We start from the raw sequence: 12,179 nt of genomic DNA, 5'->3' as shown, positions 1-12,179 counted from the left end.
GAAATCTCCAATCCAGTAACCTCTTTCTAATTCTCTCCCTTATTTTAGATTTCTTATTTATTTTAGTTTCTCTACTCTTCTTTCTTAGGTTTATGTGTAGTTACTTGAAGGCTTCGAGTGTTTCATGCCTAAGTGGGCTTGTGACAACACTCAACATCTCTTATGTGAAGGAGGATTAGTCGAAGGGTTGCCTATCCATCATAAATTAGACACCACCAAAGATCCTCAGAGTCAATAGAAGTGATGGACGAAAATCAACCTCAACCTCCAATTAAGGAGGCCCAAGATGAGAATGAGGAGCATCATGCACCCCCATCTCATACCTTACGAGACTATATACAACCGGCAGGGGTGAGCACACCTTCCTGTATGATTTTTCTAAAAAATATAGGAAATATAAATATCAAGCCAGGAGTAATCCAACTCCTTCCAAAGTTTTATGAACTTAAATCTGAAAGTCCATATCTACACTTAAAAGAGTTTGACAAGATAATAGCTACTTTGTATTTTCCTAATGTGTCTGAGGACACGATCAAGCTGAAACTCTTTCCTTTCTCCTTAAAAGAAAAAGCTAAGACGTGGTTACATTCACTATGTCCACGATCTATTGGCAGATGGAATGACATGACAAGGGAGTTCATAAAGAAAATTTTCTCATATCATAAGACGAACACCATCAGAAAGTCGATCAGGAACTTTGCCCAAAAGAAAGATGAAACATTCTTCCAATGTTGGGAGTGGTTCAAGGATCTAGTTAGTTTATGCCCACAACACGGTTTTGAAATGTGACACATAACAAATTTTTATCATAAAGGACTAACATGTCATGCCCCAAATTCAGAAATTGGATTCACTGGAATCTCGATCGCCGAATCTGGTGCTGACAGCCTCTGTAATACCCCATTCTTGGCTCCTAGCATCCATCCGCCATATTCCAATCTTGGGATCCTACAAGGAGGATTTTCCAATGTACACTTAACTCATAATAAGCATAACCACAAGTATACCCAAATCACAAAGGTAACATCATCATCACATATCCACTAATACAAACATTTGAATACAATGCTGAAAGGGAAACACATATGTTAAAAATCAAAGCTCCAGAAGACCGCTGCACGCTCCATGCTCAACGCTGCAGCAACCTAACGCCACCTGCACGCATCTATCATGCATAAGCTTTTAGAAAGCTTAGTGGGTGGTGAAAGTGAGTGCGCAAGGTAAGTGTCAAGTATTCAATACAATGCCATAATCATACAATATCCAAATTCTAGTAAGATCATGAATCATACGATATCAGAGTAAGCGAAAATACTGCAAGTCTATAAATCATACAATATCAGAGTATGCAATACAAATCAGCTATGCAAATGAGGAGTCATAGAGATCCAAATATCAGATGCCGAGGATACAATGTAATATATAAATCCTGCTAAGTCCACCTAGGCCATATAAGTGTAGAAACATAGCAACCCAAAATGTCATATGCCTGCAGATGAAATGAAATATGCGATGCGAATGAAATGATTAAGCTGGAGTGTGAAGTCAGGATGATAGTACATAGTATCACAGGCTACGGGGTCTGTCACAAGGGTCTTCTATCCAAACCAGTCCCATACCTAAATTTGGATAGTCAGACTCAATGTGGTAAACTCCTGATCTCAGGTTAGTCGCGCGCCCCAACCAAAATTCTGGCCATTGTGAAGGTACACGCATCAAATAGTTGCGCACCAACAGCCCAAGTGGATAGTGAATGAATGAATGAATGAGTATGCAACTCTTGCTCAATAAGTCCACATATCAGTACAGTTCATCTTTGGGATCATCACCGGGGTCTATTACACTCTACACCAACTTGTCGCCCCTATCCGAGCGCACAACTGGGTAAGTGGAAAAGACCTCACTATCCGCCTGCCAATATCAGGCCCGGCTTGTCGATAGCAGACCCATTCCTCAAGCTGGTAAACTCAACCTAGACATTGCCCCCTCACTCAGGCGCGTAAGGTCACAGCCACTCTGTAACGCCCTGAAAATCCGGGGGTCGAGCACAAACTCAACTCCCGAGTTCCAACGCATCACTTATGTAACATATATAATGATGATTAAATATTGTCCATATTAGTGCATTAAACATGAATAGGATTATACCAAACAGTATATCATACTCCAGAGACAAGTGAATTTTACAAGCGGAAGACTGTATTAGATGTATAAGATATATGAACTGTAGTAAGTCTCTGAAGTATGATCAGGTTAATAGGTTAAACATGTACATGTATACTCCTAAAATGTATAAAAAAAATATCCATGTGTGCTCCAAAATACATTCATAACGAGTGTAATGATATCTAGTCAGCATCCCTGTGAGCCCCGTCAATCAGAACACGGTCTACATAGACACGCCTGATAGCTGCATATAAGAGAAACCCTCATCATCATAAAAGTCTGGCTCTGCCTCATATGCATCGCCATCATCTGCACATAAAACAGGGTCTGGTTGGTGTGTACAACCCCGTCCCATAACGTGGGAGTGAGTGATCAACTCAGTGGAACAATAAAGCAAAGGTTAACATGTTATCAATTCAGTCAAGTAGTAATGATAACGCAATACAAGCAAACATCCCTAAGTACTGTGATTAATGCAAGAATGATATGAAATAATGATGCATGCCCTCGCCTGCGCTCCCTCAGCGACTTCATCTTACGATCGCGCATGAAACACTGCCTCAGTGCTTGACCTGCTACGCCAAACGCACACGTAATGCGGTGCATGAGCATGATTACCAAGTTCTTATTAGTCCTTTTCATACAGCAGGATTGGGAAGCTAAGGTACCTCCCTTATATCAATTCCCAAACAATGATCCATTCTAGGGTCGTCAATCCTAGTAAATCTTATACGATGATATGGTTCTAAGTCGCTGCAAAGGGCTCGTCACCTTATTAGTGCAGGCCTAGTGTACATTTGTTGCTATGTAAGGGCTCGTCACCTCTACGCAATCTTAGTGTACACTCGAGGTCACTATAAAGGGCTCGTCACCTTATCAGTGTAGGCCCACAGCTTGAATACAGTGTCCTATATCACCGTATTTGGCTCATGAGTCTGGGTTGCTCACTGGTCACTATGGGGAGGCTCGTCACCCCACCGTAGGCTGACAGCTCGACCACGGTGTCCCATACCACTATGCCCGGCTCATGAGTCTTAGTGAATCGAGGTACCAAGGTTAAAGGGGTTTTCACTGGTGAGTTTGGTACCTTAGATTCAAGCAGAGCATCCATAAATAGTGAATATACATCGGGCTAATCGGGTTATTTGACGAGCTCGATTAGTACGAGCGCACGTTGAGTTGATCAACATAAAGTGGGCGAGCACTCTGTGTGGCCTAACCACTGTCACAACCGAAGTACAGCTCAGGCTCATCGAACACGTCTTATGGGCAAAAACAACCTCAGCCACCAAATCAGAACCTATTACCGATTGCCTGGACTATTTCATAGTCCCAACCACATTCAATTATAACAGATAACCATACAAGCTAATCAGAACAGTAATGGATCAACAATTCCAATCATACAAGCATGTGAGCATTTGATGGATTTCAACTTAACCATGAATTCACACATAAGCAGTGTCTAAGAAAAACAGACAAAGAAGATAAGTTACATGGAGGAAGTCATACACATAGTTAAAGTAGTTGAGAATCTCTTCTCAATACCCAAATAAAGTACAATTTATTACACACTTGTTCATTCAGACATTTCTATAAACACTTAGACTACATATTCCAACATACATGATGTATGTTGGTGATAGCACGTATTAGGGCAAATCCTTTCACTAGGGAGTTTCCCCGTATACCACACGCATATACCCATGGCGGATAATCATGGCATGCATGAATCTAGGTTCCATATTCATTTAATCATTTTCACAAACACTTGGGCTACACACTTTAACATATATAACGTATATTGGTCGTGGCGTGATTTAGGGCAAGTCCTTTCGCTAAGGAGTTGTCGCATATATAACAAGCATATATCCACGACAGATAATCATGTTAGGCATAACTCCAAATTCCATATGTATTCAAATATCATAACATATACATAGAATACACTATATGTCACATAGTTCATATATACTTGTAAAACGAAACAGACGACGCATTTTGCATGTAAAATAGCACCCACGTCAGTTATAAATCATTAACTGACATTGAACGCTTTGAAAACCATAACCTATACGTTTATATTTCGCACCTTTCGCCGGTAGACTAGTAACGAACTCAGTTTTAAAGTTAAGTCTTTGTCTACGGCAGATTGGCAACCTATAGCATAAATTAGGTTAGCTAATTCATAACTTACACTATCTGAAACCCTAAAATAGATTAGGGTTAGGTTTTCTTACCTAAGAATGGGATTGGTATCGCCCGTATAGCGACACAGGAGTGGTGGCTAAGCACGTGGAGCGTTAGGGAAAGATCCCAACATCTATCTCTCACTCTCTCTCTCTCTTCCTCACTTTCTTCTTCTCTTTTCTCTCTTCTTTCTCTTAGGGTTTGTAAAATTCATATGGCATATGAGAGGGAGTGTTTAAGGTCCTTATATAGGCCGAGGTTTGATGGGAATGGCCTCAGGACCAAGGTATACTTAGGTTATATCCAAATACGAACTATTCCGATCCAACGGAGCACTTATGGTGGCCCCTTTTCCATGTACGATCGAACTTAAGCTCCCTGACCATGGATCTAGGTCAGGCTAAGTTTTCGTTCCGATCGGATTTACAGATCAGCCGTGGTGGACCAGTTTCAGTTCAGTGGTCACGGTCACTCGATCAGGGTCACAAGTACACCTACTTGTGTGGGACATTTCTCCTGATTCGAGGGTGTATTTGGGTCAGATTCTGACGGTCTGAATCCTTATATTTGGCCCACAAGCGACACGACTCAGATTACTTAAATTCAAATTTTATTTCTAAATATTTTCACGTTTCTCACACTCTTTACTCTGGGCTCAAGTTGTGCATTTCTAGACATAATCAAGACTTAATTTCTAAGGGATTTTTCAAGTCTAGTAATGCGGTTATATCGGTATAGTTTCGGGGTAATCGAACTTTCGACGTGCGGTCCAGGTCCGATACGGAGTTTCAAAGTGCTCCCGAGAGCAACTGGGTTTTGAGATGGATCCTAAGTTTTAAGATAATGTAACATTAATGATTCTACACATTTTGAGTCTTTTAGTTCATATTTAAAGTAGTTCGAACTAATTCTATTGATTGTTCAGTTTAGCACTTAACTAAATCGTGCCCTAATTACGATAGAATAAGGTCTTAGGGCAGTTCTACGCCCTTGTCTGGCACTTTTAGTTGGTATATTATTTTAATTATTTTTTTAATATTTCTTCATTAAGTCCACTTCATCCCTACTAAATTTCATTATATTTCCTGTTGTAAAAAAATTCTAAAAATTCCAGAAGCAACAGTTATCCAAACTAATGATTTTCAGATAGTTGTCACAAAGACCTATATTTAACTATATTAATTATTTTATTATATTTTTCAATTATTTTTATATGAAAATAGACTTATCAATCTTCAATATGGTTTTTTAATCATCTAAATTGGAGTTATAACGAGGGAGATATGACTTTTCAAAGTTGGATAAAAATTACAGAATTTTTTTACCGAAAACAGGGCGGCCCTGCCAGGCCCATATTTTGGCGAGGCCTCGCCAAACCGGCGAACCCCTTGCCGGTTGCTAGACTGTGGGGCGTTGGCCGCCCCCCCCCCCCCCCCTCCCCCCGAGGGTGCCGGATACATGCGGGACCCACCTCGGGTCCCCCTAAATTGTGTCGTTTGGCCCCCGCGTCCATGTGCGACCTTTTCGGGTCCAATTTGCAAGCCAGAATGAGTTTATTTGACATGCAATATATGATTTTGGGGTAGGAGACACTAATTTATCCAACTAACCTATTTATTTTATTAGATTCCAAAAGGTTAAGGGTAAAAAACCCATTTTATCCATTTAGTTACTATTTATAGAAGTTTTAGTTTTAGTATTGTTCTTCATCATTTATACCCTAGGATTGATATGTATTATGAATGTTCTTAGAAAAATTTGAAGGATAGGATGGTAAAAGGTGAGATTTCGAACGAAAAGGGTTAAAAATGGACTTTACGCTTTGGGATTGAGTTCTGAAAAGTTAATAAGGTGTTATGATCGATCCATTACCTAAGGACATCTATTTTCAGGTTGGCAAAAATCCGGGGTGTTACAATCTACCCCCCTTAAAAATAATTTCATCCCCGAAATTGGCTAAGGGTAATAAGTAAGGATTTCATTATTTCTTTTGCCTAAGCTTTCTTGATTTCAAGTTGATATGTGTGGTAGTGTACATACTATTTATGCTAGTCTGACTCAATTTAGTCTACCCTCCTTAAAACTTCTCCGCCCGGAAATTGGCTAAGGCTCCTATTGGGTCTGTATTCAACGAGCACCTTGTAGATACATTGACATTGGTTATTGCAATTCAGCTGCACCCATTGTTAGGCCTATTCTTTAACATGAATTGGTTTAACACTTGAACCCTAATTGCTTTCCTTCAAAGACTTCATTATAGACATTCTAAGGAAGATTCAGATCCTATTTAGTGACCATTTAGTGACCTATCCTTTCGTCTAACCTGGATCAATTTCCTTCGATCTTGGGCCAGTGGGGCAAGGGCCAACCACGCTTCCGCTGTGCCAATTTGATTAAATGGAAGCATTAACTGATCTAACTAGATTGGGCTCATAATATTCTACCCCCCTTAAAAATTATTTTCACCCTCAAGGCTCAAGGATCTATGTCCTAATCCGTATGTAGGAACAAGGTGTAATTTGGGACCTATCCTCGACATGGAATGGGAAACGATCTCTCAATACATTAGTCTTCCTTTCATCGATGAGGTGTACTATGGCGTTGGTACCTATGGTTACAGAAAGGAGCTAAAAATGATGGGTGTTGCGGTTGATTTCGGGAACGGGTGTAAGTTTATGGCAAGATGCCTAATTCTACCAAGGAGTTTTGTCACGGTCCAGACTTACCTTCTTTAATCATGTCTAGTTTAATACTGTAAGATAATCTATACATTATTAGTACATAAGGAATTTGGACAAAATAGGTTAACAGGCAGACTCTCCTTCTAAGTTCATATGCACAATATGTATGTCAGAATGGTCTGTGATTCGGGACTTATTTCCTAACTGTCTGTTGCCCATTTGAGAAATTTCTTGGGCCTAACGAGGGAAATCTCTATTGGCTATATATTCTTAACACTTCTCAAAGACAAAGTAATAAACTTTAGTTGTAAGTGGTAGGGCCAACACGGAAGAAAAGTTGTGTAGTGGGTCTGAGCCGGATACATAGACCTACTACCTAGTTAGGACAGAAAATTGTCGTATCAGTTCTTAATCCTAGTTGATCCCGAGCTTCTGCTTGATCAGAGCATTAAGTTCATTGGTAACTACTAGGATTGAGAATTCGATTCAAACCACAAATACTTCGCTTATATATCATTTCTCTACTCCGAGTTCCCGATTAAAATAAGTCCTTGAGAAGGCAATTATAGGGGGTGTGTTGTTTTGATCTAACGTTCAATCCAAGGGATATATAAGTTTCCTCTGAGCGTGAATAGTTTCTAAGTCAAACAAGCTTCCTAAGAGTTATTAAAGAAGCCTATAAGTACCAAGAGGATTTAACGAAAGAATAAGGTCTCACTCCAACCTAATCAAGCTGACCAACTAAGTCTATCATTCAATTGTCTTATCATAATCAATGTTTTACATTCCTTAGTATAACTAGTTGCCTAGTCGTAATTTAGGAGTAGCGGTAATCCAATAGTTGGAATCCAAAGTCTACACTCATACGCTAGTTGATTTTGTACCATCTCTAATACAAGAAATTGTTTTATCGCTTAGGGTCAAACATTGTCTGATTAGAATTGAGTTGCCCGAACTTGAATGTAATTGCGCTCGTGCATTCACACATGACCATACTAACTAAGAAGGTCCTGGGGTTCACGTTATTAATTTATTGAATTTCCTACAATGTTAACTCATTTGAAATCTAAGAGTACCAACCTTAGGTCCAAAACTCTAAGAGCCTATTTGGCCAGAGGTATTAAGTCATATTAAATGGATTTCGTTGCTAATCCCACCTCCGGATGTGGAAATAACATGTTTGGGAGGAAGGTGGGATGAAAAAAAAAAGTCAATTTCATAGGCTTTGGAAAATAAGCCTTGTGTTGGAAAGTGTGAGATGGGATTTCCAAATCCCATGATGATAAATTTTCAAGTGTAATTTGAAAGGAAATCCTTGGATTTACTTTTAATTGCATACATTCCGAACATGGTGTTAGAACCCATGGGATACACCTAATCTAGGGACACTACCTTACACATGCATTTATTTTTACTTTTACAATTCCATTCACCCTAATCTCACCTAGGTTAGAAAATTCATGAAATGAGAGAGTGAGGGTTTAAGAGCTCGAATGAGAGAGAATGGAAAGGGTTGGCATCTGTGGTAGAGGTTTTTGAAGGGGTGGTGCAAGGGTTGCACGAAAATGAGAAAATGAGCATTTGGAGGAGGGGTTTGAATGGAAAATCTAGGATTTTTGGAGAAAAGGAGAGCTTGGGGTGGTGGTTTGTGAAGGAGAGGTAGCATAGGAGGGGTTTTAACTGACCCCACATGCGTCCGTGGGCCACACAGCACTAAGGACCCATCGGCCCGATCCGGCCTTGCCAGCCAGGCCCGTTTGGCGGTGAGGCCTTGCCAAACCGGCAAGGTCCTCACCGGTTGCTGGACTATCTGCCCAGGGCTCACCCTTTGGACGAGGTCCTCCTACCCCCTGGGTCCCAAAAAGGTGTGGGTCCCACCCTAGGTCCCCCTGGAAGTGCTTCGTTTGGCCCCCGACTCCGTTTTAAGTCGTTTCGGGTCCATTCGAGCACTTTCTAATGTAACCTCATCTTTTCTCGATTGTTGAAGGCTAGGATTGGGTAAATCATGGTCTAAACTCATCGATTCACTATCTAGGGATGATCCAGGGTCGACCCAAGCGATCACGGATGTGTACAGACTCAATCTCGGCGATCGTTTTCGATAACTTTCACCAATCGGCGAAACTGAAAACCCTAAGCTTGCCTTTACATTTTTCTCGCACCCACCTAGGTCTAAATGTGTCAACGTATGTCATGTGTCCATAACCGAGGTCCGGTTTAATCCGAATCATGCTCTGATACCATCTTGTAACGCCCTAAAAATCAGGGGGTCGAGCACAAACTCAACTCTCGAGTTCCAATGCATCACATATGCAACATAGATAATGATGATTAAATGTTGTCCATATTAGTGCATAAAACATGAATGGAATTATACCAAACAGTATATCATAATCCAGAAACAAGTGAATTTTGCAAGTGGAAGACTGTATTAGATGTATAAGATATATGAACTGTAGTAAGTCTCCGAAGTATGATCAGGTTACTAGGTTAAACATGTACATGTATACTCCCAAAATGTACAAAAAGAATATACATGTGTGCTCCAAAATACAATCATAACGAGTGTAATGATATCTAGTCAGCATCCCTGTGTGCCCCGTCGATCAGAACACGGTCTACATAGACACGCCCGATAGCTGCATATAGGAGAAACCCTCCTCATCATTATAAAAGTCCAGCTTTGCCTCATACGCATCGCCATCATCTACACTTAAAACAGGGTCTGGTTGGTGTGTACAACACCATCCCATAATGTGGGAGTAAGTGATCAACTCAGTGGAACAATAAACCAAAGGTTAACATGTTATCAATTCAGTCAAGCAATAATGATAACACAATACAAGCAAACATCCATAAGTAATGTGATTAATGCAAGAATGATATGAAATAATGATGCATGCCCTCGCCTGCACTCCCTTAGCGACTTCATCTTACGATTATGCATGAAACACTGCCTCAATGGACACGTAATGCGGTGCATGAGCGTGATTACCAAATTCTTATTAGTTCTTTTCATATAGCAGGATTGGGAAGCTAAGGTACCTCCCTTATATCAATTCCCAAACAATAATCTATTCTAGGGTCGTCAATCCTAGTAAATCTCATACGATGATATGGTTCTAGGTCGCTGCAAAGGGCTCGTCACCTTATCAGTGTAGGCCTAGTGTACTATTGTTGCTACGTAAGGGCTCATTGCCTCTACGCAGTCTTAGCTTACGCTCGAGGTCACTACAAAGGGCTCGTCACCTAATCAGTGCAGGTCGACAGCTCGAATACAGTGTCCCATACCACCGTATTTGGCTCAAGAATCTGGGTTGCTCACTGGTCACTACGGGGAGGCTCGTCACCCTAGCGTAGGCCGAAGCTCAACCACGATGTCCTATACCACCATGCCCAGCTCATGAGTCTTAGCGGATCAAGGTACCAAGGTTAAAGGGGTTTTTGAAAAGGCCAAGCTATATGTCCTAGAGGGGGGGTGAATAGGACAATGCCAAATAAAACTTATAACAGCGGAATAATAAAGAAAATGATAGCCAAATTAAATAACAATGCAGGAAAGTAAAACAACCTCAAAATTCAGATCTTGAGAGGTTGATACAAACGTTATTCTAAGGACAACCTTACACCAAAAACAGAGTTTATGGTAGGACAACCTTATTTCTAGAAAGGTCTTTGTATCAAGTCTCAAATCGAAGAGGAATACAAAAACAAATATGAACTGAATTGAAATAACTTGTAATTAAAGATGTATTGTTCTAGGGACAGCCATACACCATAAAAATGGCAGGGCAACCTTGCTGGAACAACTTTCAAATGAAATTGAAAAACAAGCTTATAAAGGAATAGTAGAAAGTAAATTCTAAGCTATTACAACATTCTCACAAAGCTTGAAATAATTACAACATTCACCACCATACATACATCCCACAAAAAGAATAAAAAAATTAAAAGAATAAAATAAACAACCACAACACAAAGGATTTATAGTGGTTCGCCTGTGTGTTCACCAACTGTTATCCAACAGCCACACAAAAAGCTACTCCACTCCTAATATCCTCACACAGGGGATATTAGCGTTCACTAAAGATAGGTTTTCCCAGGTTCACCCAAAACCCTTACAATTGTGTCTTTGTATGTGGGCTTACACAATTAGAAAACCCACACTTCTGAGTTTTCCTGGCTTTCCTCAGATAACCAATATAACAAGATTTTTCTGGCAAATCTTGAAAGAAACCAAAATAATAGAAAGGAATTTACAATATGTAAAATACCTGAATATCTTCTTCGTTGTAGCAGCCCGGTAGAACCAAATCAAAGTAGATGATTGAATGTCCAAGTTCAATGTCCAGTACTCGATTACAATGGTTCTAGATCTAATTGATTTTAAATTAAACCAAACAGGGCTTGCCTTAATTGATTTTGATTCCAAAGAAAGGGAATAACGATTCCTCTTTTCAAATCAGATTGGAATAACAGAAACAAAATCAATTAAAATAAAGCTAAGGAAAGAAGATATTAAATAAGCACACTTAGCTTAGATGGAGCACAGAATTATCTCTCAGAAGTTCGACGAAGATTGGCTTGAATACTATAATTAAATCGATGATTTCTTCTGAGATTCGTGCTCTATTTATAGGTGAGAAGATCAGGTCTTCGACTGGTCTAGAGTGCTCTTCGACTAGTCGAAGCCATAACAGATATTTGAAAGATTAGGCGGGATAAGCGCAGACCGTTCTACGACTGGTCGTAGGTCACCTACGACTGGTCGTAGGTTTCCTTCGACTGGTCGTAGGTCCTGCAAAAGTTCGCTGGACTTCGAGTCGTAGATTCTACGACTGGTCGAAGATGCCTACGACTGGTCGAACAGATTCCTGGACTAGTCGAAGGCTAACAGATTTTATCCGGAATATGTAACAAACTTACGACTGGTCGAGGATTTTCTTAGACTGGTCGAAGCAAGTCTAGGACTAGTCGAAGAAGCCCTAGGACTAGTCGAAGAACAGACCAATCACATGTAAAATAACATTCGGTTTATGTATCCGAAATGACCTACTTCTAAGGTCATCCTATGGTCAAACAAACCTCAATCATGAAGTATGGACATTGAAACAAGAGACCATGAAGAATGAGCCTTGAAGT

At 40.2% G+C, this 12,179-nt stretch overlaps 1 non-coding gene across 1 annotated transcript; it reads right to left on the bottom strand.

The window, feature by feature from the left end:
- Positions 1 to 672: 672 nt before the first annotated feature.
- On the bottom strand, positions 673 to 779 carry LOC131222771 (small nucleolar RNA R71). Its single transcript, XR_009160182.1, has one exon. It is a non-coding gene; the product is annotated as a small nucleolar RNA R71 (small nucleolar RNA).
- Positions 780 to 12,179: the final 11,400 nt, after the last annotated feature.

This window comes from Magnolia sinica, chromosome 1, assembly GCF_029962835.1.
Source record: "Magnolia sinica isolate HGM2019 chromosome 1, MsV1, whole genome shotgun sequence".
In the NCBI taxonomy this organism is placed as follows: domain Eukaryota; kingdom Viridiplantae; phylum Streptophyta; class Magnoliopsida; order Magnoliales; family Magnoliaceae; genus Magnolia; species Magnolia sinica.
Note: the sequence above shows the minus strand (reverse complement) of the source record. Positions and strands in the feature narration are given on the sequence as shown.